We start from the raw sequence: 13,078 nt of genomic DNA, 5'->3' as shown, positions 1-13,078 counted from the left end.
TTCCACCAAGGCACCTGCAAGTTCCCGGACATTTCTGGGGGAATGGCACTAGCCCTCACCCTCCAATCCAACAGGTCTCAGACGTGCTCAATGGGATTGAGATCCGGGCTCTTCACTGGCCATGGCAGAACACTGACATTCATGTCTTGCAGGAATTCACGCACAGAACGAGCAGTATGGCTAGTGGCATTGTCATGCTGGAGGGTCAAGTCAGGATGAGCCTGCAGGAAGGGTACCAAATGAGGGAGGAGGATGTCTTGCCTGTAACGCACAGCGTTGAGATTGCCTGCAATGACAACAAGCTCAGTCCGATGATGCTGTGACACACCGCCCCAGACCATGATGGACCCTCCACCTCCAAATCGATCCCGCTCCAGAGTACATGCCTCGGTATAAAGCGAATTCCTTTGACGATAAATGCAAATCCGACCATCACCCCTGATGAGACAAAACCACGACTCGTCAGTGATGAGCACTTTTTGCCAGTCTTGTCTGGTCAAATGACGATGGGTTTGTGCCCATAGGCGGCGTTGTTGTCAGTGATGTCTGTTGAGGACCTGCCTTAAAACAGTCCTACAAGCCCTCAGTCCAGCCTTTCTCGGCCTATTGCGGACAGTCTGAGCACTGATGGAGGGATTGTGCGTTCCTGGTGTAACTCGGGGAATTGCCATCCTGTACCTGTCTGCAGGTGTGATGTTTGGATGTACCAATCCTGTGCAGGTGTTGCTACACGTGGTCTGCCACTGCGAGGACAATCAGCTGTCCGTCCTGTCTCCCTGTAGCGCCGTCTTAGGCGTCTCACAGTACGGACATTGCAATTTATTGCCCTGGCCATATCTGCAGTCCTCATGCCTCCTTGCATGAGGCACGTTCACGCAGATGAGCAGGGACCATGAGCATCTTTCTTTTGGTGTTTTTCAGAGTCGGTAGAAAGGCCTCTTTAGTGTCCTAAGTTTTCATAACTGTGACCTTAATTGTCTACCGTCTATAAGCTGTTAGTGTCTTAACGACCGTTCCACAGGTGCATGTTCATTAATTGTTTATGGTTCATTGAACAAGCATGGGAAACAGTGTTTAAACTCTTTACAATGAAGATCTGTGAAGTTATTGAGATTTTTATGATTTATGGAATCCTTACAAATGGCTCAAATGCCTATTGCCTTGCTCCAATGATCGCCAGCATCCCTTCTCATGCAGGGAAAGGCCTGTGGTACCAGCTGTGGTCGGGGCAATCCCTGTCAATACAATGCTATGGGAGGGTCAGGAAACCAACACAATGATTCCTGGTCCCACCCAGTGCTGGACATGTCATGTTTGAGATGCCTGACAGAGAGAGGGATGTCGACTGATGGCTCCCATCTGGACACAGCTCCTTCTTTCCATTGTGATGGAGGACAGAGTGTGATAAACATGCCTGGAAAATAGCTGCCTTTGTCGGCCCAAAGATACCAGCCCGTCCATTCTCGTGAAAGACCACAGCTCTGAAACCCTTTCAGTTCAATGGTTCTGCATGGGGTGACACTGTGCGACACCTGCCAGCCCACACACAAACAACGGAGAAAGCCATGCTGTATATTTTCTGTTTACTGTACACTGCACGTAAATCAACAGGTATCCTATTTGTTTTGTTGAGAAAATAACAAGCACTCAACATCCAGAACATTTGAATTTAGAGGCAAGCTGATGAACTGAATCTCTCTGATGGCACGGTTCCGCTAATGGAGTGTGGCAGTGCATCTCAGCCCAATATACTGCTAATCACACAGAGGGTGGCGTGAATCTTTCAGCATCTTAATTAATAAGCTGTGTCTAGTTGTCTCTACCTGAGTCACTGCATCATATTATGTGTCTGGTAAAACAACTCCTGCTAAATGGAAAAACACTTTTGATCATATCATTGAGATTGAAATGCAGAGTCTAAAGGGAAAGTTCACCCATTTTTACATGTGGCCTTAAATTCATTCTTTCTGTGCTTGTAGTTGACCATCCCAAACGTTTTTTTAAATATATTTTTTGTTTTTGTTTCGTTACATAGACAATTGATTGTCACATTTTGCTGACTTTCCATTCATTATAATGGAATATGCAAATATGTCTAACACATTAGAAAACACTCCACACAAACTCATATTACACTCTTTTAAAAAGTTTCCAAAAGGGTTCTTCGGCTGTCCCCATAGGATAACCCTTTTTGGTTTGAGGTAAAAACCCTTCTGGGTTCCACGTAGAACCCTCTGTAGAAAGGGATCTACATGGAACCCTAGAGGGTTCGACTTGGAACTAAAAGGGTTATTCAATGGGTTCTCCAATGACGACAGCTGAAGAACCCTTTAAAATTCTACAATGCTCCTTTTTTTCTAAGAGTGTACATCAGAATCCCATTCTGAATAAAGACTCTGCACTAACTTTTTGAAAACATTTTCCACTGTGCCATAAATCCATGTTTGAATGATACTGTTTACAACAACACAAATATGCAAATAAGGACATTTAAAAAATAAAAACTTTAGTGCAGAGACATGATTCAGAATGGGATTGGGATGTAATAGAAGTTGGTTAGGAGTGTTTTAGAGCGTTTTCTAACATGCTTTAGACACATTTTCATACTGCATTATAGTGAGGGCAAGTGATGACCAATTGACAGTGTGCCTGTTTTGCTGGGTTGCATGCAGAGACTGTGTTTCAGGGTCAGTCTCCTGGGCTGTTCCTGACTCATTCTCACCTCAGAGAATGGGGGGGTTCTATGTGTGAGAAGCATGGTGAGTTGGGGAAATTATTATATAGAGATTGAAGTGATAGTTGAGCATTTTTTGGGATATTATTAAATTCAAATTAGTTTCTTAAAATTACAGGAGATGGAGGAGGTAGATTATAAATAGTTTTCTTGATTTTAGAACTTTGTTTTTGTGCCCAGTTAGTGTAATTTATTTCAATTTGCCTTGCTAACTTCAGTAGCAAGTATCAGTAGCTACCAGCTCGAGTGTGCACTTTCCGCCGCCAACACTACCGACAATTTTGTTGACGAACCGCTTTCATTCTCTGGGATACACGGAAAAGGTGGGAATTTAAACCAAGGGTCGACCTCTGCCTGAGATCAGTTTCACAAAGAAGGATGAAAATGTGAGCCCGTTCAATACCAATTGGGATCAAAAGTATAGCTGGTTAACAGGGAGACTTTCATCAAGCAGCCTGTATTGCTGGCCTTGCCTGCTTTATGGAAAGTCTGAGCCTTGTGCGAAAGGGCGATACAGTCGCCTCCAGAACATCTATCGTTCAGCTAAACCGCTAAACAAAAGCAGGGAGCATACAATAGTCCACATCAGATTTAAGCTTCTAGGGAAAAGCCGCATCGATCTTGACGAAGGTCTTGCATATTCAAACAGCGTAACACAACGAGAAAGTAAGAAGAAACAGGGATGTTATCAAGTGGCTTATCAACACCTTTGCGTTTTTGGGCATACAAGTATAGGTTTTTAGAGGATACGACGAGAGGGAAAGTTCCGCTAACAAGGGCAACTACAAGGAGCTTGCAGCGGAAATTGCACGTTACGATGCTTTACTTGCTGAACATAGGGAACTTTTGACTGTCTTTTCTGGAATGTCGAAATCAATTCAGAATGATTTGATAGCTTCCATCGCATCATCCATTAAAAGTTAGACGAAAGAGAGAGGTTGACGCAGCGCATAATTTCGCACGCGCTCAAGTAGGCTTCACTCCAGACAGACACAAGCAAAAACTACTTACATAAATGTTGCAGCAGCCTAAGCTAAACCTAAACATTAGTGATCTGGCATGCTGATGAAAACGAGACAATTTTTCATTCTGATCAACTGTAGGCTACCAATAAGAGCAGCTGCACATTGCCTACAGTATGTACACTGTCCATTTGGTCAGGGTAAAGTAATTGGTAACATTATGTATTTATGTCCCACCTGTTGTATTCGGCGAATGTGACACAACATTTGTTTTGAAATGATTATTTTTGTCTAATTGTGTGTTGTGTTATTGTTTTTTGTCTTCCCAGTCAAATCCTTTCCTGCACTGTTAAGCCTCTGAACACCTCAACTCATGCCTCATACCCTCATCCATTCATTGCTGTGATCCCTTTCCAACACTGTATGTAGCCCTCTCATTCCATTCCCCATAATATTGTACTATAAATGTCTTTATTAAATGCTTTAGGTTAAAATAATTAGTCTTTGACGATTTTTAAAACACTCTTTGTCGTCTCCGTTCGTTCCGCGCCTATACCGTGGGTCTCCCACCCTCCTCAATTTTCAAGTCACCAGCCTCCACTGGTGCTCACCCCCTTCCTACATCTTTGAGGTGGCCAGGCTCCAATGAGAATCACCCTCTTGGGCTGACTGAGGATGTATGTGATACCTCTCCTCTTTGATCCTTACAGAACCAGGATGTAATACAGAGAAAAGGAAAGGGTGGTATCACCCTATCTGTGTTCTCTGGCCTCTGCCAGCCTTCCGGTCTGGTTTGGAGTAACATGGGGATTAGTGACAGTCACATTCCAACTCTGTGTGCAGTTGTCACTCACAAAGGCATTCTCACAACATTACCACATACTGCATCACTGCTGAATGCCTATCAGGAAGCAATTGTCTCAAAGGAAGAGGTTGGACTCATTGGCCCTCCAGTCACGACACCTTGTTTTCCTCCATCGTTTATATTTTAGTGTCTGTAACAGTGTGACCAAACCCAGTGCTTAAAGACTGAGTGTTATTGACGCTTCTGTTTATAGTTTACAAGGTTTCTATTAACACGTATTTCTCGTAAGCCGCCGCTTATTGGACACAAAGCCCCAAATAACAACATTCAACTAAAGGCTAATATGTGAAAAACTGGCCTTGTTTGAAATGAATAGGCAATGGAGTTTGTGGACAAAGAACTGCATGAAAGCAGAATGAATACTTCACACCCAACAAATACATCACAGTGCTGTGAGACCCATTATTGGCCATCTATCTGGTTTGGGCATTCATTAAAGCTGCATGTTTCCAATTATATCTCAGCCACCACAGCACCTCACAAGCACCCAGCCCAGGTATTATGATATTTCCAACAGCCAAAGACCAAATTGAGTAGATCATTGAGTCACTGTTTACTCCTATATCAAGGAGAAGTCATGCACTATTTTGGTAATATTGACCACTTTCAATGGACTTTGCTCAAGAGAATCATAGGTCAAAGTGTCCAGACATTGACTTCCCTTGGAGCGATCCTGCAGATGGGGGATTACCGGTATGACATCTGTAACACACTGAAAGATGGGAATCATTAACCACTTTAAATAAGATGTCAGATCCTTGAGGTCAGGACAGCATCAATAAGACTGCAGACCACGAGCACCGGAACCTGTACGTGACTTTTACTGGGACAGGCAGATCATATCGAATAGATAGATGTGGACCAGAATCCTATTTATTAGAGTACATTCCACATCAATGAAAAACTGTCTGGAAAGCGTGGAAACACTCTCCTCATAGACAAAGGATTGGTCTGAATGTGTATGTGTGTTGTGTGCGTGAGAGTGTGTGCGTGTGTGACCATGGGTGTGTGTGTGTGTGTATACACTGATTTGTATGTGACTGCAGTATGTGCATGTGAGAGGCCTGACCACGCCCCCTCTCCTCTCTGGGGGACGTGGTGTGAAAACTCCAGGGTATCTCTTCTCCCCCTCCCAGCATCTGGCTCTCTGAAGTGTCTGTGAACACATGAAGTCATTAGTTCCACCTCCGGCTGGACCCCTGCCTGCCTGATCCACACTGATGTGATCTCACAAAGGCCAGGGCAGCAGGGCGAGCCCTCCCTGGAGACGCATAACCACACGGGCACCAGAACAAATAGCTCAGTGCTTACTCATGTCTCTGGACCTCTTTATGGCAGGTGATTTCTACCCTTTTCTGAGAATGCCGAACTTCAAAGTACCGCCAGTCACCCCATTCCTTCTCTCGCCTTTCTCTCTCTTCCCTCCTCACGGCACCACGTAGCTGATTCCTACTCATAACCGAGTAGTGAGACATAAAAACAATAACAGCAGGAATCATTGAGCTATGTGTTAGTATGGCCACTTTGAAGCTGAGGGGGGTCTTCAGCATTGGACCACAAGGTGAATTGGGACATCTGGAGGATGCTGTATAGTATTGGTCTTAGATATACTACCAGTCTTATTCATATGAGAGACATATAGCATATTCCTTTGTAAATGCAAACAAAAGTCAATCAGTTTTGATCCATTTGATCAGTTGATCAAGGCGTTTTGAGGAAAACTGTGATAATTAAGCTGTCATTCTTGTCAGCCTTGGAACATGGAGCCAGGAGTTGATCAGTGACCTGATACTATTGAAGTAGAATAAAGGCTGAGAGATGACTGTACTGATACATATATCCCTTTGAATAGTCAGCTCCCATTCAGTTCAAGTAAATCAACATCTAGCTGCCTATATGATAGGCTGTCAGAGGTGGGTGGTAGATAAACCTGCTGTACAGATGTGAGCCACTCTATCGTTAGCAGTACAGAACAAATGACCTCACCCCTCTTAGGTCAGACCTGTCTTTAACTATTCGCCACAGGACAAATCCAACATTCTAAGCCCATACTATATACAAGTCAGATGACTGTCGATTGATCCTGTCCGATATGCAACGTACTGTATCTATTAAAGTTTTTCTTTTTTTAATAATATGCAATAAATAAATTACTGGCACCTAATTTGTCCTTAACACTATTTGTTGATTTGTAGCAAATGCATACAATTATGGAGGCTGCTGTTGTCGTTACTATACCCTAAGCTTTGCATGTCTTAATGTAATCTGGCACTTTCTGGATCAAAGTTAAAATAGCAATTTGCTTGATGTGTTTGATTTGGTAGGAATGCCTTTAATTTCATATTAATTTAATTTCCTTCAGCCTGAGATCATGGAACAGAGTGAGCCAGCGTATAGGATGTTGGCCATCTTTTGAAGTGTTGAAAGGGGGGAAAGGAGCGATGGAGAGCGGGAAATGGATGGCAGAGAAGAGATGCGTGAGGCATTGGAGGTTATCCACCAGCTGAGGAAACACGGAGGCTGGCTGGGAGAGGTTGTTTGTGGTGAACACAAGCTCTGCAGCCAATACAAATGTTTTGGTAGAAAGCGCTTGAAACAACTTCCCATCAGCACAGGAAGAGAGATCCCTCTTCAGTGATAGGAAACACTCGTACTTACACACACAGACAGACATAACTGACATAACTCATGTCATCTTCTTGGCTTGGTGGGTATGATTCATTTGGACCAGAAATAATCTGCACCATATGAAAATAGCTCACTACTCAAGAATTGCACTATGGAGCAACTTTTTGCGCACATTCCTCCAGTAACTTCTCCACTATGTCTGAACAATCCCCTAGATCACAGGTTAATAATCCCCATTGCTCCTGGGGGACAACAGGAGCTCCTGTGGTGCTATTGGATAGTGTTTAATAGGCTCCCTGCTGTGACCTACTGCCTCAGCCTCTCCTTCCTCTTCCCAGTCAAACAGGGGAGCACGCTTCCTTCACTCTGCCATGAAATCAGGGACACTGTCCCCTCGCTGAGCCAGCACACAGCACACAGCCTGCTGCGGCCATGCCAACAACTGCCTTATGCTGAGTTACTATTTGCCACTGGCACCCACAGGAAGACAAGCCAAGCAGCCACTGTTGTATCTCTTCTCCTCTTAAACTTTTAACGGTGCAAATGTATTCAGATTTTACTATTCATATATTAAACGTCTTAATCTATCCCTGAAAACTGTGAAAATTACTCAATGGCTAAACCAGTCACACAATTCATCACTTAGCAGTCCTTTACTTTAAATGAATGGGCATTAAAAAATTATTGAAAATGAATGTATTGTCGTCACTTGATTATTGAAATGCCTGTGTCTTACAATTGTCCAAACCTTGCACCCTATGACACCAAGCAGATGTTCTGGCAGTGGTAGGGAGAGGGCATTGAAACCTCCAACAGACACACTGGACATGCTCTGTCTCCAGGAATGATAGATGGACCGATGATCCCTTTTCCCTGTCCATCTCTTTTCCAACAACGTTTTTGCTTCCTCCATAACCTCTGACCTCAGCCGCTGTGATGGAGACCCTGGTCCATTCACTATCTGGGCCACAGCCCTCCCAGTGCCCCTGGCTACTACTGAAGGCCCCATCCACTGAGCCTAACCTGCCAATAATGGATGCAGCCAAGAAGAGGAGCGAGAGGAGGTGAGAGCCTGGTGGTGCACACATCTGCTATCCTCAATGGCTGCCATTCAACTGGGGGAAAGTTTCAAAATCCTCATCCATCAGACCTGTCTATGACTGATGAGGATAAAGGTATGATTCAATCTCCAACTAGTAAAACATCATCCTGTCCGATCATAGCTTATAGGTTGAGGAAAAACAAAAGAGATTGTTCTCAATGACAGAGTAACTGTTGGACAAAGAACAAGAGAAAAAGCCAAAGGACGAAAGTTTCTGTTGAAACTCCACACAATGGAGGTGAGAAAGAAAGAGACGGTGGACCTGTGGATGACATCACTAGTGCAGGCTCTGTTGCCAGACAATCAGTATATGAGAGATTTCTGCCAAAGCTTGGCAAGAGGGATATGTTACACACAAGCCTTCTTCATTGCTCTGCCAAACCTTGTCGAAAGCACATAGTTGGAGAAGATGGATACATGTGAAACTGAAACGAGACTCCCAGTACAGTACTCTTGCCTCTACAATCACTCAGCCCTCTCTCTGTTTAATCATGAAAATGTCTCTGTCTTGCTGACAGGAACCCAGAGTTTATCATGTAGATACTGTATTTCCCTCCTAAGAGACCACAGAGAGTTGTGCTGTTACAGTACAGTAGTATCTCATCATGCTGCCAGTAGAGGTGCTGAGGGACTGCAGCATCCCACCACTGAGACTGACCCACAACCCGACACTGTTCCGCCATCCCACACTTTTCTAAATATGTACACAAGTGCCGTGGAGAGGGGCGCGGGCCCGGAGGAGATTGGCCCGCCGCTCACCGCTCCACCCGCAGGTCATAACTCCATTGTCAGACAGGCAGGCTGAAGCTGGAACGTTTAGGCACTGTGAGTCAGGTGATTTATGGATCGATATAACCTCTGGAGTTTAAAAATAACGAGAGCAAATCTCACAGAGAATGAAGTACTTCTGAACTGATATAACCACTTTGGAGAGTTTATCCACTGTAGAGTTGAGTTATGTGAGACTGATAGTGATGTTTTAAAATGGCTTCAAGCTTACATTACAATGAAATGGTGGTGTGGAATCAGAATAGCACAGTTGACTTACTCTTGGACTCAGTTAGACACAGAGGAAGTTAATAAAAGCCAGATAACAGAATAATTGGACCTTAAGTTAACAGCTCTGTTGCTCACCAGTTCAGCCAAACCAATTTCCTTAGATACTTCAGTGTTTCAGTTTATTTCTCCAGTACCTCCAGTCCAGCATCACTCATTCCTACCAAGACCACCTTCCCACCCTAAAGGCAGGACCTGCAGGACATGGGGACTGAGTGTTACTCACGTTGTGGCAGGTCCCAGGGTCAGGGTCCGGCTGTGTGAAGACCTTCTCCTGCCCAGCATTTATTTTAAAAGACATATCCTGTTCTTCCCTGTGTCCTGCTCTCCAGGGGCCCAGCCTCCGCTCCATATTTCTCCAGGCCAAATGCAGCTAAACCTACAGTCTGAGCCCAGAGGTCTTATTTCATCAATAGAGCTTCTAACTGCTTCTCTAAAAGCTACTGTTGTAAAAGTTGTCTGGTGTTCATAGACTAGGTAGACAATTAAATTGTGTAAATCAAAACAATGATTTAATGATGACCAACCTAAGTATTCCAGAGTATAATGGTCTACTTGTAGGATGACATATAGTTTTAGAAACTAGTTTTAAATCCCTGTCCCTACTAGTGCAACAAAATAAATGTATTTGGATTGTGTTTTGTTCACCCTGCAGCTTTTTATAACGACATTCTCTATTCTCAGTAACAGCCTGTTCATCGTCTATGGTAAATTCCTAGTATTCCTGGAACAGCCTGTTTTCTTTCCTTATGTAAAAAAAAAGAAAGAAGAAAAACATGAAGCAATGTTGAAATGATCCTCTTTCCACGAAAGGTAAGAGAAGTGCAAACAACAGTAAAGTGAACAATGCCAGATGCTGTTATCACAGCCTAGTCATACCAGGATTACACATTTTATTTTTGGTATCCTGAGGCTTTGTAAATCAGGAATGTAATATGAAAGAATAGGCCTAAAAGACTAAAGAAATACAGAGCACTGTTGTTCTACTCATCACTCAAATAACACACTGTGGTAGGTGGTGTTTACCTGTTATGTTAAAACTTACGGAAAAGCCCTGTTCCATTTTCGTTGGCAAAGTCTAGATCGGCAGAAAAAAACTACTCATATCATTACTGTAACACATAGGGAAGAAAGGTCCTATTTAGTGTCATGGAAGCTCATTACTCTGTCGGCAGGGAGCTGATGACTTACATCTTAAATCCTTTCATCATGCTCTACCACACCAGGCTGCTGTCATGTCCTGAATGATGCTCTACCACACCAGGCTGCAGTCATGTCTTGACTGATGCTCTACCACACCAGGCTGCTGTCATGTCCTGAATGATGCTCAACCACACCAGGCTGCAGTCATGTCTTGACTGATGCTCTACCACAGCAGGCTGCTGTCATGTCCTGAATGATGCTCTACCACACCAGGCTGCAGTCATGTCCTGACTGATGCTCTACCACACCAGGCTGCAGTCATGTCCTGAATGATGCTCAACCACACCAGGCTGCAGTCATGTCCTGACTGATGCTCTACCACATCAGGCTGCTGTCATGTCCTGAATGATGCTCAACCACACCAGGCTGCTGTCATGTCCTGAATGATGCTCTACCACAGCAGGCTGCTGTCATGTCCTGAATGATGCTCTACCACAGCAGGCTGCTGTCATGTCCTGAATGATGCTCTACCACAGCAGGCTGCTGTCATGTCCTGAATGATGCTCTACCACAGCAGGCTGCTGTCATGTCCTGAATGATGCTCTACCACAGCAGGCTGCTGTCATGTCCTGAATGATGCTCTACCACACCAGGCTGCAGTCATGTCCTGACTGATGCTCTACCACATCAGGCTGCTGTCATGTCCTGAATGATGCTCAACCACACCAGGCTGCTGTCATGTCCTGAATGATGCTCTACCACAGCAGGCTGCTGTCATGTCCTGAATGATGCTCTACCACAGCAGGCTGCTGTCATGTCCTGAATGATGCTCTACCACAGCAGGCTGCTGTCATGTCCTGAATGATGCTCTACCACAGCAGGCTGCTGTCATGTCCTGAATGATGCTCTACCACAGCAGGCTGCTGTCATGTCCTGAATGATGCTCTACCACACCAGGCTGCTGTCATGTCCTGAATGATGCTCTACCACACCAGGCTGCAGTCATGTCCTGAATGATGCTCTACCACACCAGGCTGCAGTCATGTCCTGAATGATGCTCTACCACAGCAGGCTGCTGTCATGTCCTGAATGATGCTCAACCACACCAGGCTGCAGTCATGTCCTGAATGATGCTCTACCACACCAGGCTGCTGTCATGTCCTGAATGATGCTCTACCACAGCAGGCTGCTGTCATGTCCTGAATGATGCTCTACCACAGCAGGCTGCTGTCATGTCCTGAATGATACTCAACCACACCAGGCTGCAGTCATGTCCTGTCCTGAATGATGCTCTACCACACCAGGCTGCTGTCATGTCCTGAATGATGCTCTACCACACCAATGTCATGTCCTGAATGATGCTCTACCACAGCAGGCTGCTGTCATGTCCTGAATGATGCTCTACCACACCAGGCTGCAGTCATGTCCTGAATGATGCTCTACCACAGCAGGCTGCTGTCATGTCCTGAATGATGCTCTACCACACCAGGCTGCTGTCATGTCCTGAATGATGCTCTACCACACCAGGCTGCAGTCATGTCCTGACTGATGCTCTACCACACCAGGCTGCAGTCATGTCCTGATGATGCTCTACCACAGCAGGCTGCTGTCATGTCCTGAATGATGCTCTACCACAGCAGGCTGCTGTCATGTCCTGAATGATGCTCTACCACAGCAGGCTGCTGTCATGTCCTGAATGATGCTCTACCACAGCAGGCTGCTGTCATGTCCTGACTGATGCTCTACCACACCAGGCTGCAGTCATGTCCTGAATTATGCTCTACCACAGCAGGCTGCTGTCATGTCCTGAATGATGCTCAACCACACCAGGCTGCAGTCATGTCCTGACTGATGCTCTACCACATCAGGCTGCTGTCATGTCCTGAATGATGCTCAACCACACCAGGCTGCTGTCATGTCCTGAATGATGCTCTACCACAGCAGGCTGCTGTCATGTCCTGAATGATGCTCTACCACAGCAGGCTGCTGTCATGTCCTGAATGATGCTCTACCACAGCAGGCTGCTGTCATGTCCTGAATGATGCTCTACCACAGCAGGCTGCTGTCATGTCCTGAATGATGCTCTACCACAGCAGGCTGCTGTCATGTCCTGAATGATGCTCTACCACAGCAGGCTGCTGTCATGTCCTGAATGATGCTCTACCACAGCAGGCTGCTGTCATGTCCTGAATGATGCTCTACCACACCAGGCTGCAGTCATGTCCTGAATGATGCTCTACCACACCAGGCTGCTGTCATGTCCTGAAATGATGCTCAACCACACCAGGCTGCAGTCATGTCCTGAATGATGCTCTACCACACCAGGCTGCTGTCATGTCCTGAATGATGCTCTACCACAGCAGGCTGCTGTCATGTCCTGAATGATGCTCAACCACACCAGGCTGCAGTCATGTCCTGACTGATGCTCTACCACAGCAGGCTGCTGTCATGTCCTGAATGATGCTCTACCACAGTAGGCTGCTGTCATGTCCTGAATGATGCTCTACCACAGCAGGCTGCTGTCATGTCCTGAATGATGCTCTACCACAGCAGGCTGCTGTCATGTCCTGAATGATGCTCAACCACAC

At 45.4% G+C, this 13,078-nt stretch overlaps 1 pseudogene; it reads left to right on the top strand.

Moving 5' to 3' along the window:
- The first annotated feature begins 7,016 nt into the window (after positions 1–7,016).
- The window catches only part of LOC135555229 (cilia- and flagella-associated protein 52-like), a 41,078-nt pseudogene continuing 35,016 nt past the window's right edge, over positions 7,017–13,078 (top strand).

Source organism: Oncorhynchus masou, chromosome 15, assembly GCF_036934945.1.
Source record: "Oncorhynchus masou masou isolate Uvic2021 chromosome 15, UVic_Omas_1.1, whole genome shotgun sequence".
Taxonomy (NCBI): domain Eukaryota; kingdom Metazoa; phylum Chordata; class Actinopteri; order Salmoniformes; family Salmonidae; genus Oncorhynchus; species Oncorhynchus masou.
This window is presented reverse-complemented; position numbering and strand designations above follow the sequence as displayed.